Source organism: Emydura macquarii, unplaced genomic scaffold (genome assembly GCF_026122565.2).
Source record: "Emydura macquarii macquarii isolate MOO-44397 ecotype Brisbane River unplaced genomic scaffold, CSIRO-AGI_Emac_v2 contig_2531, whole genome shotgun sequence".
In the NCBI taxonomy this organism is placed as follows: domain Eukaryota; kingdom Metazoa; phylum Chordata; order Testudines; family Chelidae; genus Emydura; species Emydura macquarii.
In genome coordinates this window covers 10430047-10449122 of record NW_027132668.1, presented here as the reverse complement: position 1 = coordinate 10449122, position 19076 = coordinate 10430047, and positions in this window count along the sequence as shown.

Sequence of the window (19076 nt, the reverse complement as noted above, 5' to 3'; positions counted from 1 at the left end):
ATTCATGCTATCCAAATTGGCCTTGTGGATAGATGTGCATTCAGGGCAGCATGCCCCCCAAAATTATTTTCTAATGTTTGGCAGACAGAACACGTTCATCTCAATAGCAAGGGCTAATTTGGCCTGTATCCACAGAATTTCTTTTATATTCTTAGTTCCATGAGCAGAACCTGGGCTATGGGCCTCCGATAAAGTCTTCTTGAAAGCTGGGATGGGTTACAGCAGTGCAAACAGACGAGGACTCCTGGTATGCTATGCGTCCTGGAGATAGCCCATAGCTCTGGTTATGGAGAGTGTGACTAGGCACCCAGGAGAGAGGAGACGTGCTGATTCAACCTATCACCTGTGCAATTTCCCCAGCAAGGCTGCAGTCGAATCCACCCGTGGCCAAAATCCCAGGAGGGCTGGTAGTAGACACAGTCCCTGCCCATCTCATGGGTGAATGCCCCTGTTGATACAGTTGCCCTCACTGGCAATTTGTCCCACCCACCTTCCCTTCCACCCTTGGACTGAATGAAACTAAGTATTTATTGTAGCTAAGGTTAACCATCTAAACACTCATGAATTCAATGGCTCTTCTGAACAAGACATGGTGATGGTGGTGTTCTTTGTTAGGTATAATTATGGCAGGCCAAGACATCCACAGGCTTCTCTGACCTACTGGTTGAATGTTCTAGCTACCGTCAGCCTTCTGGTCCAATAATTCTGACTCCTTCTCCAGGTCACTTCCCACTGTTTGTCTGGAGCTCAGGCTAGGAGGCCAGAGTCTTGCAAGCAGTAGCAGGGTCTTTTCCCTCCCAACCAGTCTCTGAAAAACAGCCTCGCTTCATCCTCCCAGGAACCCCCCTTCAGATAGTTGAAGGCCGCTGTCAAATCCCCTCTCATTCTTCTCTTCTGCAGACTAAACAGTTCCCTCAGCCTCTCCTCATAACTCATGTGCTCCAGTCCCTAATCATTGTTGTTGCCCTCCATTGGATTCTCTCCAATTTATCCACATCCTTCCTGTAGTGGGGGGCCCAAAACTGTATACAATAGTCCAAATGTGCACCTTGCTTAATTTTCACTGTAAACACCAGCCTTTGCACAGAGGTGAGCACTAACACCATGCAGAAAATCCCCTTACTGGCATACCAGGGGAGAAGGGGGCCCAGATCCCGGGAACCGGCCTGTGAGGGGGCGCCAGGCCAGCCCTTCATAATGCACAGGGAGCAGGGGGCGCAGGAGACTGAGCGGCTCCGAGCCTACTGTGGCCCCCATCTCCTGCATGTTGTGAAGGGCCAACCTGGCACTCCCCTCCCCCTGCAGGCTGGGGAGTGAGGACGCCCCTCTTGAGCTGGTGCCAGGCTGTGGGACTAGAGCAAGAGGCAGTTGCCATACAGCAGATATCTGCAGGGAGGGAAGCGGAGGCCAGCCAGAGCTGGGCTCCACTGTTGCAATGAGCTGCAGAAAATCCCATAAGCAGCAGGGGGAGGAGGTAAGCAACGTGTCCCACATCGGTAACCCCTCCCTGGGGCAGTCGGGGGGCGGAACTGTCTGGTGGGAGTCAGGGACCCCTCCTGTCCTTCACAGGGGGGTGCATGAGGGCTGGGGGGGCGCACATGGAGGCTTGGCCCCCAGGCACCAGAGACCCACAGTAAGCCACTATATCCTGTATTTCAGCAGTCTCAGGCAAAACAAATGCGTAGTTCCCAGGAAGCAACTCTGTGCCTAGAACTGACTGTCTGTGAAGCCCTGCCTTCCCACATGCAGTCTTTTCTTCTCTCTCCATCAGCCCTTTTTAGTACCCATTCTCCTCATCACCTGTGGAAGGCAAGCAGAAAATTACCCTCTTGTGCTCTGAAGTCTAAGTAGTATTCCTGTACTTTGCTACAGGTGACTAGCGACAACCAAAATGTGCCCAGCACTTTTTGGGCCAAATTCTGGGAGATGGTGCATATAAACATCCACCAGAAACCTTGGGCCAAGCAGGGTTTGTGCGGGCTGAAAGTTGACTTCCTTTTCCTAGAAATTCCAAGCACTACACAAAGCAGGAGCCATAAAGATGATTTCCAGGCAGAGTTTAAGCTTCAGAAGCCTTGATTGCCATGGTTTTATATACACGCTCTTACTTTGGAAATGGCCAGTATACACATCCCTGTGCTGATAATTTAGGTTTCTAGGAAGAATACATTCTACAAGATAAAACACGTAGGTCTGCTGCCACCCAGCATGTGGGAGCATCTGTTTGAAGGTAACTGCATGCTGAAACAGAATTTGGTCCCTAGGCAAAAATAGTGAACTGCTGCCTGCCATAATCTAAAAATACCATTTAAAACAGTGATATTACTATTTTTAAATTTGGCTTCTGTATGTGTTCAGTAATGATTTTTCATTACAATTTATTAGCTTCAGGCTTTAACTATGCTCTGTTAAAATACTTTAGCAACAGTAAAACGCTACTGGTCTAAAAATCTAGTATCGGCACAATCTGGTCCAATATTTGGAACTTGCTGCTTACAATGAAAAATTACAATTGTAGCATTTGACATTATTTATGATCCAGCTAAGCACCATTTTTGAAATAACCAGATGCAGGATAAAGGAATTTCAGCCCTGTACAAAATACATTTATTTCACAGGAAGTCTTGACACATATTCTATCAGGGCCTTTTAAGAATACCTTCTATCTCAACCCTTAAGATATCTGAAGTTAAGATATGTGCTGTAGAAACTGAAAGAAAGGACAAAAAAAAAAAAAAAAAAAAAAAAAAGAGGAGGGTACATGGTGTACAAAAATAAAAATAAAAATCTGGCATTCATTGCGTGGACTCCAATATCACTAATTTGATCAGAAAGCTGAGAAATTCAAAACGTGTTTTTCTCCTGAATATTGCACCTACATTATTCCTGTCTGGTGCTGATAAGAACTAGATGAATTAACTATTTCAGAAGATTGTAAAGTAGGTTTGGCAGGAACATAGGTGCATCTTGTTTATCTAAAGGCTGACCAAGGCTTTCTTGTAAGGTACAAAGATAAACATATTTATAAACACAAAATTACAAGGCTTTATGTACTGTGTCTCCCCGGATTCTTATCACATCCCAGATCACACTTTCCCATGGGAACCTGTGGGACAGGACACTGTGGGAGAAATTTTCTCCATGAATCCCATTATGGAGAACTCCTCACATCTTCTCATGAGAAGGGCAGGACAGGCTCCAGAGCTTGTGCGAAACCTGGCCCATACCCAGTTTACTCCGGATATACACCAATACAAGTCAGGTGAATCCAGACCTACATATTACACAATGTTACACAATACCTTTAAATATACAATGTTACATGTTACACAATACCTTTAAAAATACAAGCTTGCAAGGTGCTAATTTCCTTATGTGGAGTTACAGCACCGTACAATCAACACAGTCCATAACACTAAACAGATGAATCATTCCAATTCTAGTCATACAAATATTTTTTACTCTACCAACACATTGCATTACACAAACAGAGAGAGTTGCTGACATAACTTAATGTGATCCGGGAATAGGTTCCTTCCAAAATCTTTTCATGCTTAGTAAACAAATATAAAAACAGTAGTTACTCAACTGTGTACCAACATTGCAGGGGAGGAAAAAACTCACAAATGGGCAAAGCTATCTGGCATAAATTGGGGGTGTGGCAGTGATGAAGGATGAGATGACTGCAGGATCAGGTCAGTCATTTGCAGGCTTTTTTTAAACATTTAGTGGGGCTTGGTTTCTTTCTTTTTTTTTTTTTTTTAAAAAGGTGTAGCATACTTATAAAGCAAGTTTTGTTTTTGGGGGTGGTTGATTAGCCAGATTCTACTGAAACACACTTTCAACCTTAGCTCATTTAATAACGCATTTTGTTTGGGTTTGTACAGCTCAGTTGTGGAAATGGTTCTGCTACAAACCTAACTGCCACCTTTCATTTAAGATAAATTAATCACAAGCCCCCACCTAACAAACTGGTATGTGAGCCCGCCCACCCAGAGAAATTAGCACCATATGGGCATAGCGCTTAATTGAACATTATTGGACCAGAGATGTATCATATGTGCTTTGATGTGTGAGAGACCAGAGACCCACTGAACAAGCAGCTGAGAACTAAACTCTGGAAAAACCTAGAAAGAGTTTGTGGGGTGCTAGCTGAAAACAGCAGCTTTCCTATTGTGAGTAAGGACACTATCCCCTATTGTTTGGGTCCTTCAAGGAAGCAGGACTTTGTACAGATCAGGAGTAACTCCAGTGATGTTAATGGAGTTACACCATTGTAAAAATCAGTGCTGTGAAAGAAGAATTGAGCCCAGTGTGTTTTGACACTATTGTTTAAAAACAAGGTTAGTGGCAAACAGGTTTTTAAATGTGACTCACTTATTAATCAATATGGAAATGTAAGGCTTGAGGTTGTTTTCAGCGAACAAGTTGTAGGTCAAAACTCATTTAAATGGCTAACAAAAATACCTGAGACTCAAGGACATTGGCTAGTGTAAACATCTGATGGCTCAGGAAGCCAGATGTCCTCTTAGTGATTCTAATTCCAATGAGAACAGCACATTTGCTTTTAGAATTTCTATCTCATCCACCACCTATCTGTAAGGATCCCCCCCTTTCTTCCTCCACCCTACCCCCACCCCAAGTGTAGTCATAGCATCCTTGATGTAAGTAGAATGATTAAAGTGTCTCTGCATGTGTGTAACTACCATTATCACTGTTGTTCTCTCCAGATGGGACAATGTCTGTATTTGTAAGTGAATAGATAAAGAATTTTAAAAGTAATGTGTAATCAATAAGAAAGAATTACATACTTACCACTGTAACACCAGGAAGTTGAAGCTGATTTATCAGACTTCCTGGTATCGTGAATAAACCTCTTCAGTATTGTCTGTGCTGCCTGATTCTTGGAGAAAGAATCCTTCATGCTTTACAGAAGAAATAGGTGAGTTTCATACAAATGGACTTCTCAGATCACTTTGGATTAATTTGATCTGATGACTTCACAGTGCTATGAAGATTTCTGAAAGGGATGTCTTTATCAGTGGAATATAAAAGTGGAACACTAGAAAGGATGGATGGGTAGAAGAGATAGAATATGACTATGATCAGTCTCTGATGCAGGTTTACAAAGTGGATCTTATTTCTTCAAGAATTCTTGATGTAACTGGTGAAAGAGGAAATAACCAAACTGAATAGTGACTTTGTGTGTTACTGTGCATTATTAAATGAAAGCAGAGATGCCAAATTCTTGCTATCAGGAATAATATTTTGGAAATATAAACTAATCCTATTTTTCCCATTGCAGCATAGTGAAAATCTCTTGGGGGTCAGATTTTGTTACAGAACAGTTGGCACAAAAAGAATGTACTATGGGAAACATCTAAAAGATCTATGGATCAGATTCCACCTTGACCTGCTTCCCATGCAACCCCACCAACTTCAGGGCAAAATTTGACACTTTGTATCACATGCAGATCTAGTTTTGTGATATCAAAACTTTTTCGAAATGGGGCAACAATAATTATGGGCGTTTCGTGAATGCTTCTTCCTTCTGTACCGTCACAGAAGGGCTGTCCGTTGTATATTTTCAGCAGGGCCATTGGCCCCAGACTAGCCAATGACCATCAACCCCTTCCACCTCACCTGGCCACACTTCCAGTCCATCAATCCCTATGACTTCTCACGTTTTCCTCAGTTCTCCCCCTCCTTGCCTTCTCTCTCTCTCATTTCTTTCACTGATCTGGTTGTTGATTCAGTCCATCCTGGCTCACACCCAATAGCTGCTTCCACCACTCCCACTCTTACTCGGTAGGGTGTCTGGCTAGAAATTCTGGGACTAGGCTGACTTTCTCCCCTGCAAGTTTGTTCTCTCTTCAAGTTCTGCCATTTCCCACCCAATCAACTCTACATCTCAATCATAACTGAATCCAACACCCACAGTCCCAGCAACTTTTCTACTCACTCCTCATATCTTCTCCTCTTCCTGCTTCCATTTCCCTCTCTGTACAAGATCTTATGACTTTCTTCAAAGACAATTGCTAAGCCCACTGAAGGACATTCTACAGCCACTGTCTGAATTTCCACACCTAGACCCAATTCCATCCTGAAACCTTTCCAGCCCAACTTCCATCTTTTACACTCCACTGATGTGTCTCAGTCTCTAATGGCCTCTTTCTGGCCAAATTTAGAACCAGTACTCAATCTTCATCCTCCCCGAACAGTCCTTCAGTACAGCCGACCAGGCTTTTCTTCTAGAAATCTGTCCTTCCTCAGCTTTCGTGACTCTTGTCTCCTGGCTTTGATCCAACCTCTCTAATTGCACCTCAGTGTATCCCTTCAGAGGATGCTCCTCATCCCCCTCCAGCTTTTCTGTGCGGGTCCCATCTTCTCCCTCTGCACATTGTCTCTGAGCAAACTAATCTGCTCAAATTCAAGAACCATCTCTATGCAGACAACTCACAGATCCACCTGTTTCCTTCCAGCCAGACTAACATCTTTCCCTACAAGATGTTTCTCAGTTACTGCGGCAATACACCACCATCTTCCCTGTCATTCATGCACTCAGGCCAGTAATTTGGGTGCCATCTTTGATTTTGCCCTCTCTTTATACCCATACATCCAGTCCCTTTCTACATCTTGCTACTGCTTCCTGTACATCACTAAGACCCAGCCTTTCCTCAACTTCTGCATAGCTAACAGGCCTGTCCAGGCTCTCATCACCTTGCATCTTGATTACTGAAACATTTTGCTCTCCTTAATAAATGCTATACTATACCATTTATATCCATTCAAAATGCTTCTGCAAAGATCATTTTGGCTCATCACTGACCACATCACCCTCATCTTTGCATTCCTCTACTGGCTTCCCCTTTTCTACTGCATCAATGATAAATCACTTGTTTAAGTCCTATACACACAGAAATCATTTATTCACTGCTGAATTGCAGCCACCTCTGGGGTGGAACAAAGAACTGTGCAGAAACACTCTACATCAAGTGAATAATTATACTGTACTTAATATTGCATAGAAGAGGAATTTAGGCAGGCAGAATGTAATTAATCAGGCTGGAATTCATCCAAGACATGAGGGTTAACACTTAGGTTTTTTTTTTCCAAGAGTGTAATATTAAATGGTCACAAGTCTGTTTCACATCTCTTTGGAAATTCATAATTCACAAGTTTTTGAGTTTACACAGAGCTGAAGACCGAAACCTGAAGAAGAGTTGTGTGAGCTCGAAAGCTTGTCTCTCACCAACAAATGTTGGTCCAATAAAAGATATTAATACACCAATTTTGTCTTTCTAATATCCTGGGACTATCACAGCTGCTACAACGTTGATTTTTTTTTAAATATCATATTTTACTTTGCAGTAGGATTGCATCCTTTAAGGCTCAAAAATTCTCATCTTGCCAGGAAATTCTTGCCTATAAAACTATTTTAGGACATTATCACTTAAAATTTTTTTGCTTTCAAATGCATGTATGTAACAACAATCAGTTTCATTGGAAACTGTATGCACACATCTGGGGCAAAAGTTCTATGTGAGTGAGAATTAAATACTTAAACATCTAGTAAGATTAATGACACTGGTGACAGTTCATGAATTTCTAAACCTTTGTGATGATTGGAAAAAGGCTCCACACTGTCTTCCACATACATATTGTGGTGAGGGCGGCTTGTTCAGCCCTTTCATAGGTACTGTGCCCTCTTTGGCTACAACTATGATATGCCTGAGTGGGAGCGAGGGGGAGGGGGGACCCAGTCCTGCCCTCTGCCCCAGGCCCCAACCCAGGGACCCTGCGTGGAGTAGTCTCCAAACTGCCCAGTCTGTGACTTACTCCCTTCCCTGGGTCGCCTGTCCTTGGCCCCACTGCTCGCAGTCTGCTTCCCAGAACTGGATCAGGAGGGGTTCTCCCTCAGGCCTGTGCCTTGGATCCCTGGCCGTGGCCAGACAGGTACCCCCTCTTGTCTCTGGTACCTTTTGGGGTTGTGGTATGTGGCAGTGGTTGCTCCAAGTCTTGTAGCAGCTCTCCTCCGCTCTGCCTCTCCTCCTAATTCCTGTCCAGCTGCCCCCAGCTGCCTGACAGGGAGGCTTTTAACTGCTGGGGCAAACTCCTTGATTGGCCTCAGCTGGACTAATTGCCCTAATTGCCCTGGAGTAGCCCAGCTGGATCACCCAGGGAACAGGGATTTGTTAATCCTGGGGCTAATATAGATCCCCTCCACTACTCTCCTGTAGCCATCAGGTCTGGTCCTGTCACAGTATCTAGGACCAAATATCTTAAATGCACATGTGGCTGGTTTCAATTCACCTTGAATAGAGCTAGTTGAAATATTTTTAAATGAAAAATTGCTTTCTTTGAAGATGAAAGTTTTCACGGAAAACATTTCTTTGCATTTTTTTTTTTTTTTTGACAAAACAACTGAAAACAAACATTCGGTTTTCTAAATCAAAACATTTTTCAATGTATAGAAAAACCAGAAAAGTCTGGGGTTTTTTTAAGGAAAATTTCTTTTCTTTTGAAAATCATAATGGAACATATTTATTTTCCAGCTGACCCTCAGCCTGAAATAAAACAGCAATAGAACTTAGAGTATGTTTACACTGCAAAGTAGGCCCAAGCCCGAGTCTGGGCACAAGGCAACCTTCCCTCCTCCCCCCTTGCGTCTACACTGCAATTGTGCTAACCTAGGGCTTGGACCCAGGGTCCTAGGACCCTGCAGGACTGGAGGGTCTGAACCCAAGTTAAACCGGTACCTAAGGTCTGAGCCCTATTGCTTTCCTGTGTACATGCAGCCCCGGCTTGACTCAGATCCCGGGAGTCTTGCAGATGTATTCCACAGTTCCTGGCAACAGAGTAGCAGGCTGCTGGCAGCCAGCACAGTGAGCCAGAAGCACCATTACTGCCTGGCTGAACCAGCTCCCCCTTCCTGCTCCTCCCGTGGCAACGCCTCCTCCTCGCGGCTGCATGGAGCATGCCTAGGGCAGGGAGCAAAGTTGCCAGGCGGGCTGTGGCTCATAGTCACTGGGATGTTGGGAGTTATCCTTCCCTGGGCCAGGCTGAGCTGGGAGCTCCGAACTGTCTGCCCCACAGCGCCCAGCCACTGTGGGTGGTGGGGGGCCCAGAGCTCCGAGCCACCGTGGGTGGCAAGGGGGACCTGCAATTAGGGAGGCGGGGCTGGGGCCTGCAGCTCTGAGCTGCTGAAGGCAGAGGGGGGACCCTGCAGCTGTCAGCTGCAGTGGCAGTGAGTGCTAGACTTCCCCCCTGCCTTCCCACAGTGGAGTTCAGGCTCTCATCCCCCGGTCAACCCCAATTTGGCGGTTATTTTTAGTAAAAGGGACAGGTCACGGGCTTCTGTGAATTTTTGTTTCTTGCCCGTGACCTGTCCCTGAATTTTACTAAAAGTAATCATGACAAAAACTTAACTGTAACTATTTCACAGCTGATGTGCATATCACACAATCCCACACCATTACCCGGCTGCCCAAAAGTCCCAACTGTCCCAGTCCAGCTTCCAGAACCTCCACCTCTTCTCCTGCCCTCCCTTGCCCCCAACAATTTCTACAATGAAGTTATTTTCTTTTTATTGAGGTTGGACCTAGAAGCCCCAGTCATGGACCAGAACAAAAACAAAAAGACTTCCTCTACCCTAAAGATCTTACAATCTAAGGGCAAGTCTACGTTTGAAATGCTGAATCGGCACGGCTGCACCACTGAATGAAAACACTAAGTTGATGGGAGAGAGCTCCCCCATCAGCGTAGTTAACCCACCTCCCCAAGAGATGATAGCTAGGCCGGTGGGAGAAGCTGTCTCACTGACATAACACTGTCTGCATAGGGGGTTAGATCGATATAACTAAGTCGCTCAGGGGTGTTGATTTTTCACACCCCTGAGCAATACAGTTATACCTATATAGGTCTGTAGTGTAGACCAGACCTAAGTGAAGGCAAGAGACAACAGATGGATACAAACGGAAGGGGGAGTATGAGACAATATCAATCAGAATTATAGATAGTGGTCTTAGCATACCAACAGCCTAACCGTTACCGAGTTTTTTTTGTAGGCATAACAACAAAGGAGGGTTTTAAGCAGGGATTTGAAGGAGGACAAGAAGGTAGTTTTGTGTATGTTTGCTGGGAGGGGCAGCGTGGAAGAAAGCATGAATGAGCTTGTTTGAAAATTTAATTGATGAAGGCTGGAATTACTGGCAGAGTGGAGGACAGAGTCAACATTTTGACAGCATATAAGAAATTATAGGTAGAATGGGAATAGGCCATGAAGGGCCTTGCAAGTGAAGACAGGGGGTTACGTGTAAGTTAATAGTCCATAGGTTTTTGTCCTGATGATGAATAAGAGTTGAAAGTGTGGGTGAACTTAATACCAAAATGAATAACTCCTGTACTGATTAATTAAATATGAAAATAAATACAATTACAAACCACTTTGTGAAGTGACTGCCTCAGAATTTCTTGTCTGCTACGCCAGAATGCTACAAAGTCCTAAAGTCTTGCTGAAGAACTTAGGTTCAGTTTGCTGCATAGTACAGAGTATAAAGGGTGTTGGCCATGGTTTAGCTGTTAAATAGCTGCATACAGTAGTATTTTGCTGTTGTACTAATCAAGTGGTAGCTATGTTTTGGCAGCAACTATTCTCTTTATAAAAATAGCTGACTTTAGGAAAATGTGATGTCCCAGACACACTTTTTTGAAGGCACTGCATATATAGTAGTTAAATTACAAAAATTATAAAGATCTTTTCAGTAATTGTATGATCTATATTCTTCAACTGGGCCTTGCTGTATCCTCTGTGTAATTGTTATACATTGTTCTGATATACTGATAAAAATGAATTAAATAACTAGATTATCAGCATGTGGCTTACTAGTGTTTCTTCATATCCATTTTTAGAAGAAACAAACAGTAGATAAACTAGACATGTATTAAGAGCAATGGATTACGCTTAAATTTACCTTCTCAAATATAATGAACATTCTTATTCAATAGTGACATGTCTGTAGGATTTATAAAATGGCACATTTTTTAGTGCATATTGCATACATGTTCATACAGTGAGGGTCCAGATCTGCAAAAGTATTTAGCTGTCTAATTCCCATTGACTTTGAGGATCTGGGCCCAGAATAATAAGGACATGACACATCACTGGCAATTATTTTGCACTCACATAAGATGCAATAACAATGGGCCCTGGACTTCCTTAGTTATCTGAACATTTCATGTTTTCTTTCATCATTTACACAGAATAACAGAAATGAATGGGGCTACTTGATTACCCTTATAAAATACTGTACATTTTGTTATAGCTTTGCCATTGAAATATGGGTCATGCCAGTAAACATTTAGGGGGGATTATGAATGGCAGAATCTTTTACGTAACGTTATCCTGAGGGATATTTATTGGAAGAGGGCTGAGACAGCATCATGCTCGATTACCATTTAAAAGGTGAAGACAAGTCTAACGTGGTGGATGATATGTGCCAACATCCATCTCCCAATTGAAATGGACAAGCTATACAGTAGACTGGCTACCTATGGTCACCGTGGCCATCTGCTGTGTAAACAGAAAGCTTACACAATTTCACTACAATCTCTCCATTTTCAAATTACTTTAATGCATTTCTACAGAATTTTCCATATTGGAACTTTAATAATTTCAACAGGAGATCTGGTACTATTCCCAGCTCTGCCACTGGTCTTCTGGGTGACCTCAGGCAAGTCATCTTGCAGTTTACTGCTCTGTGCCTCAGTTTCCCCATCAAAACGGGGTAATGATACTGACTTCCTTTGTAAAGTGCTTTGAGATCCACTGATGAAAGCACTATATAAGAGCTGAGGGGGGTTGTTACACAGTGCAAAATGTATTTAAAGTGGCCAGAGAATTCCTCGTGTGTGTGTGTGAGAGATATTTCCATCAGTGACTTCAGTGGGACCAGGATTTCACCCATAGGTCTGATGAGAAGAAAAAAGAATGAAAACATCCTCACCAGAACATTCGCTTTTGCATGCTGGCACATAAATTTCTATTTGCAGAAATCACTAGCCATGAACTCGTATTTAATAATGGATATTTGTTCATAACCAGGCAGTCAAGATGAATTGATATATAATCTTCAAGACTATCTTCACCCTCTTCATTAAACAAGTTGTCCTTTTTACTCATTTGATTTTCATAAAAAAGCATCACGTAATAAAGATGTGCTTTTAAAAACCTTTAATCATTAAGTTTTTTGCAGGGAACAATACAGGAGCTCAGTAACCTAGAATTAAGAGTGAAGCATTAGAAATGCCTTCCTCCATGGTTGGATAATCTTACCAGTGTGCGGAAATATAAAACCTTTTTTATTCTGAGACTGAATGTTTCCTTTCACATTCCTTTCCAAACAATGCACATATTTGATCCCTATCCCACAATGACACTAGAGTAACAATCGTAGTTCTTGTAGTTGTAGAAGAGTCAGATGAAGAAACTTTAAAAAAAACAAATCAAAAAGAAAACCCCAAGACCCCTAAGCAAGATATGAAAGATCTTCGGGTGAAGGTTAGTCCGAATTCACATTCATGGTATCTGACAAAATGGTTGCAGGCATTGTCAGAGGGGAGACTGAACCAAATATTTATTACAGTTTATTTTTATTTTTTTTAAGGGAAGGTTTTTAGTGAAAGTTAATTTACATACTTGAGAAAGTCCAGTGACAAACATTAATAATTGATCAATATGATTTCATGATAAACAAATAAAATTAGATTGGTAAAGTATCATCTGACATTGTAATTTAGTGCCAGATCTTTAGCTAGTCTATAAAATCATCTAAGGATATGTCCCTATTTCCTTAAGACTATAAACTAATCCTGAATAACTCATTCCACAGTGACGGCAACTCCCTATCTGCCTGAAATTTTGGACCTGGTTTTTGTGTTTATACAAAATATAGTCATGAATGCAATCCAGCATTCCATATATACTTGAAACTCGCATTGAGCTCAGCAGGAGTCTGGATGCAGAAACAAGCCCTAAAATAAAAACATCTAACGTCATGCATCTGATGAAGTGGGTTGCAGCCCACAAAAGCTTATGCCAGCAGTAATTTGTTAGTCTTTAAGGTGCTACAGGACTCTCGTTGTTTTTGCTGTATACAGACTAACATGGCTACCCCTATGAAGCCCTAAAATAGTGGTCTGATTTCCAAGAAGTGCACTTTTAGTTAGTCAAAATCCACAAATACTGACCCCATTGATTAAATGTTGCTGTCCTAAAATCTGTAGCTGTAGTTGCTGATATACTGTAACTCTACAGTTATTGCAAGTTATATTTTAAAGCCTTGCTGTAAAATGTGGAAACTCAGACCTCAACTCATATTTTAACAGTTAGATATTGTTATTTGTATGAGCTAAGACAAGAAAAGTAGGCCAAGTAGGAGAAGACAAGATAGTAGGTCAAGATTTCTGTTAGGCTCCCAAATGTATACATAATCTATAAATCTATAAAATCTGCAAGAAGGGGAATAAGGACAACCAGGGAACTTACAGACCAATCAGTTTAACTTCAGTACCCGGAAAGGTAATGGATCAAATAATTAAGCAATCAGTTTGCAAACACCTAGAAGATAATAAGATGAATAACAATCAGCATGGATTTGTCAAGAACAAATCATGTCAAACCAACCTAATAGCTTTCTTTGACAGAGTAATAAGCCTTGTGGATGGGGTACACAGTAGTTGTGGTATATCTTGAATTTAGTAAGGCTTTTGATACTGTCTCACATAAACAAGGGAAATGCAACCTAGATGGAGCTAAAATAAGGTGGGTGCGTAACTGGTTGGAAAACCGTTCCCAGAGAGTAGTTATTAATGGTTCACAGTCAAGCTGGAAGGGTTTATCGAGTGAGGTCCCGAAGGGATCAGTTCTATTCAAAATCTTCATCAGTCATTTAGATAATGGCATAGAGAGTACACTTATAATGTTTGTGGCTGATACCAAGTGAGGAGTGTTTATAAGTGCTTTGGAGGATAGGATTAAAATTCAAAATGATCTGGTCAAACTGGAGAAAGGTCTGAAGTAAATAGGATGAAATTCAATAAGGACAAATGCAAAGTACTCCATTTAGGGAGGAACAATCAGTTGCACACATACAAAATGGGAAATGACTGTGGAAAGGGTTCTGGGGGTCATACTGGATCACAAGCCAAATCTGAGTCAACCGTGCAACACAGTTGCAAAAAAGCTAACATCATTCTGGGATGTATTAGCAGGAGTGTTGTATGCAAGACACGAGACATCATTCTTCTGCTCTATTCTGTGCTGATAAAGCCTCAGCTAGAGTATTATGTCCAGTTCTGGGCGCCACATTTCAGGAAAGATGTGGGCAAATTGGAGAAAATCCAGAGAAGAGCAATACAAATTATTAAAGGTCTAGAAAATATGATCTATGAGAGAAGATTGAAAAAATTGGGTTTGTTTAGTCTGGAGAAGAGATGATTGAGGGAGGGACATGATAACAGTTTTCAAGTACATAAAAGGTTACAAAGAGGAGAGAGAAAAATTGTTCTCTTTAACCTCTGAGGATAGGACAGGAAGCAATGGGCTTACATTGCAGCAAGAGCAGTTTAGATTGGACATTAGGAAAAACTTAACTGTCAGGATATTTAAGCACTGGAATAAATTGCCTAGAGAGGTTGTGAATCTCCGTCATTGGAGGTTTTTAAGAGCAGGTTAGATAAACACCTGTCAAGGATGGTCTAGATAATACTTAGTCCTGCCTTGAGTGCAGGGATTGGAGTAGATGACCTCTCAAGGTCATTTCCAGTCCTACACTTCTAGGATTCTGTGATAAGTACATAACAGATTTTCAGTAGTGCTGTGCACCCAGCAGCTCCCGTTCACTTCAATGGGAGCTGCTGATTGCACAATATTTTTAAGAGAGTCAGGGTCATGCCTAAAAATGGATTTAGGAGCTTAAATGTAGGCTTCTATTTTTAAAAATGTTGGTCCTAATACACAATGACAGCATAGATCACATTTAAGTGGAGCTGCCTCCCTGCAGCTTTAAGGTGCATGGACTGGATGGACCTGAGTTCTGTTTTTATGTATGTTTACAGTAGGGCTGGTTGAAAAGTTTCCATCGAAACTATTTTTCGGTGGAAAATTGACTAACTTTTTTGCAAAATGTTTCTGCTTTCTGCAGAAACTTAATATTTGGTCAAAACTCATCCTCTGAAAAACCAAAAAGTTTTCAGTTTTCAGCCAAACCTCAAAATATTTCAATTGGAAAAGCCATCCCAGTGCTTTACAGGAGTTGTACTTTGGATGCCTCCTCTCACAATTCTTCTCTATGAGCCAAACTCTCCATCAGAACTACATCTCCCATGATGCACTGTCTCCACTTACCAAGAGTGGGGACCATAGTGCATAATGGGAGACAGTTTGATCAGGGAACCCAGCCTAGAGGAGAATGGGTGCATGAGGCACCTGAACTACAACTCCCATGAGACACTGCAGCAGCAACTTTTTATCTGTTTAAAAAAAACTTCAGTTTTTGACCAAAATATTTTCCATTGAAAATTTCAGTCAAGCATGACTTACATTTTATTGACATTTTCTGCGGGAAAAAAAAATCATTTTCTGACAAGTTGTACTTTTCAGGTTTTGGACAGTAGTACATAATTAAGACCCTGATTCAGCAAAACACTTAATATGCATCATTCAAAATGTGATTATGGACCAGGATATGAAAGAGTAAGGATTTAGCTATCCTAGAGACTGCTTCCCCGTCTATGACTCACCACACCAGTCATGCTCCATAAAGATCCTGTAATTGATAGAGCCCACAATGAAATTCTGGACCTGGGAATTCCAGTACCCATTAAAATTAATGAGCGCCTTTTCATTGACTTCAGTGGGTATTGTATTAAGCTCAGAAGGCATTTCAGGAGGGTTCAGAATTATGGACAATTTTACTACTATTGATCAGAATGAGTCCATGACTGCCCATCCACCCTTTCATGTAAAGCTTCTCTCAGTAAAGATGGAAGTGCTATGGGAGAAGATCCAGGTGGTGTCTTTCAGCATCTATAAACAAACCTCCAAGCAATAAGACGTTTGATTCCTCTGGCCATTGTTACTGCCCTGTGCACAAACTGTAGAATTTATTTGGCATCTCTGTGGATAACTTTACCTTCGTAGCTTAATGCAAAACACAAGATAGTAATAAACTGGGTTTTCATAAGGCAGATTTTAGTAGATCCCCACACATGATAAATGTATCAAATTACAATCTTTTGAGAGAGAGAGAAACCAAAAAAAAAAGAGGTTTAAGCCATGGGAAATCAGGTATAACACAATTAATTATTATTTATTAATGTACCCACAGCTCCCTACTCAGGAATTATAAAAGTATCTACCTCAGTGACTGAAAGTTAGAAGTAAATATTAAAACGGTTGCCTGATATGGTATAGCAATGAAAGTCAAGTGGCTGAAGTACTATGTAAATTTTGCATCTTTATCTCCAGTTTCAGTATTGTAAAGTTTGACTCTGTTCAAACTAGCAGAAAGGTTTAGGTAAATGGGCAACTGCACAGACATTTGCCATTTACTCTGCAATATGGAAAGATCCCCCACCTATGAAGAGCAATACCAGAGACTGCTTCTTATACGTATTATGCTGGAAGGTGTCAATAGCTAACAACAGTCATAGACCTGGGTAAAGCTGATGGTTGTACTAAGTATCATTCAGGCTAAATAGAAGCAGCAATTAAATTTCCTCTGCCTATAGCTGATATAATAGAGGTCACCACCCAAAACACTGGCCAAAATGTCAAGGCCTGAGCAGAAATTAGGCCATGTGGGCTGAGGCGTTTCCCAGAGGATGGTTGCAAATGCAGGGCTGGGTCATTGTGTGGAGTGGGGAGAAGGGGAGGGATGAGGGTGGCAGAAAGGCAAGAGGGAGAGAGAAGCAGTCATATTTGTGACCCTGAGAGGAAGGCCAGAGACAGACCTTCTTTTGGAAAAGCAGACTCAGATTTCTGAACAAGGAAACAGTCTCTTCTTGTTCATTCCTGCTGTGTTCAGGGAAGCAGGACTTGATGTCCATTCTTTATAATGAAACAGGACTACAACAAAAGAAATACCTGACTCCAGCATCAATTCCTTGTCCTCCTAACAAACACAACTGGCAGGTCCCAAATACTGGTTAACTGCTCAGATCAAAGGGGCAACATGATCTGGGTGCCATAGAGCAGGTATTATGAGGATTGGCACAGGTTATTTAGTCGAGTTATGCCAGTCATGCTTTCCTCTAGCTAATTCTCAGGGACTGTGTAATGGAACAACCTGACTTTTTCAGTCTTTCTCTAGCATGCAAGAGCCGTGGGAATATTTTCTTCCCTTAGGTTAATTTAGAGACAAGACCAGAGAGATGAAACTAAGAGGATTTTACAGTTTTTAATTAAGGAACTATGAATCTGTATAACAGCCACAGAACGAATAAGTCACTAGACTCAGAAGTGTATATGTTTACACAGTACCTACGGTAATAAACAGATCCATAGAAGAGCACAGGTACATTTCTCCAGTCTTCCAGAGACTTGTATATCACAAACCTTCCATAGGCATATCATGGATTACCTCTCATTGATCTTTCATCTAATATTCAGAACATTGACCTTTAATGTGCATCAGCATGATCCTTACCAGGATTACCAACAAAGCTAAAATGCATAAGACTGCAAGAGGACAAAAATGATTTGTCCCATCATAAACGGTATAACATTTTAAAGACAAATACATTTCCTGTGAAATTAAAAAATAAAGACCATGACTATATTGTGAAGTTACACTATGCACAGAGATAGAAGTGCAACTGTCTTATAAAATGTAATGTTTCTTTTTGGTACACCACCACCTATTTTATAGACCCAGAATGTTTCCACAAAGGGTTTTTTGGTTTTAAGGCCCTGTTCCTCCCTGCTTTCAAAGTCCACAATTTGTCGGTAATTTACTACCTATAGAACATCGGAGCCTCAGGGCAAGGTAAAGCTATACAGCTAGCACTAACTGGATGGAGGTGGGACCAGCTATGCTGAGACAATTAGTTAGTTGACTGAAAATAATCTTAAGCATCTGCAACAAGCTGTACATTACAGGATTGGCTAATTAACCTTTGTTTCTGACAAAGAAACAATTTTCATCAAGAAAGGCACTCAAGTGGAATCATGGGAGTAAAATAATCTTGATTGTTTGTTTCCATAGGAGATGTAAATCAACTATGGTTCAAAGATATGTCACATGCTAACCAATGAGGGTGAGGAAAAGAAGAGCTTTGTGCTGTCATCAGAAAGGTCAGAAAATGGAAGAAGTTTATGCAAACAGAAGAACTTAATAGACAAGTTAATCTGATATCTTTAGAAGTATTATGGGTAGATCTTGAGGAGGTAGAGTTAAAAATGAACTGAGAAAATATTATCTGCCTCTGGGTATTATATAAGGTTATTTATTACATTATATGATTATAAGGACTGAAACCATTCAAACACAGAAGAATTAATCTAATTATGACAAGACTGCACATTGCATAGTTGCTGCTGCTCTCTTCCTAGTCTGTCTTTCCTAGTTCCGCAGCTGTTTTCCCACCAGATTCCTCTGCTCATGGTAATAGGACAGAGCTCATGGGCCTACATTTGGGTAGTGAATACTATAAAGGAATAATTAGAAATGGATGGAGTATATAAATAAGAGGGACATCAATAAAACAAAACAAGATAAAAGGGTATTTTGAATGGCTTAAGGGAATGAAAAACATTTTAGGAAATAAGTGAACCAAAAGATTTAAAGCCTTACTCATGGTGAATGAGTCAACAGGATGACTCACAAAGTCAGGTGCTACTCAAAGGATACTGATATTAGGCCATTTGGAGAGATTGTGAATGGTTTGAGTCTTATTAAACACAATTAATTAAATACACATCTGACGAAGTGGATTACAGCCCACAAAAGCTTATGCCTGCAGAAATTAAATTTGTTAGTCTTTAAAGTGCTACAGAACTCTCGTTGTTTTTATTA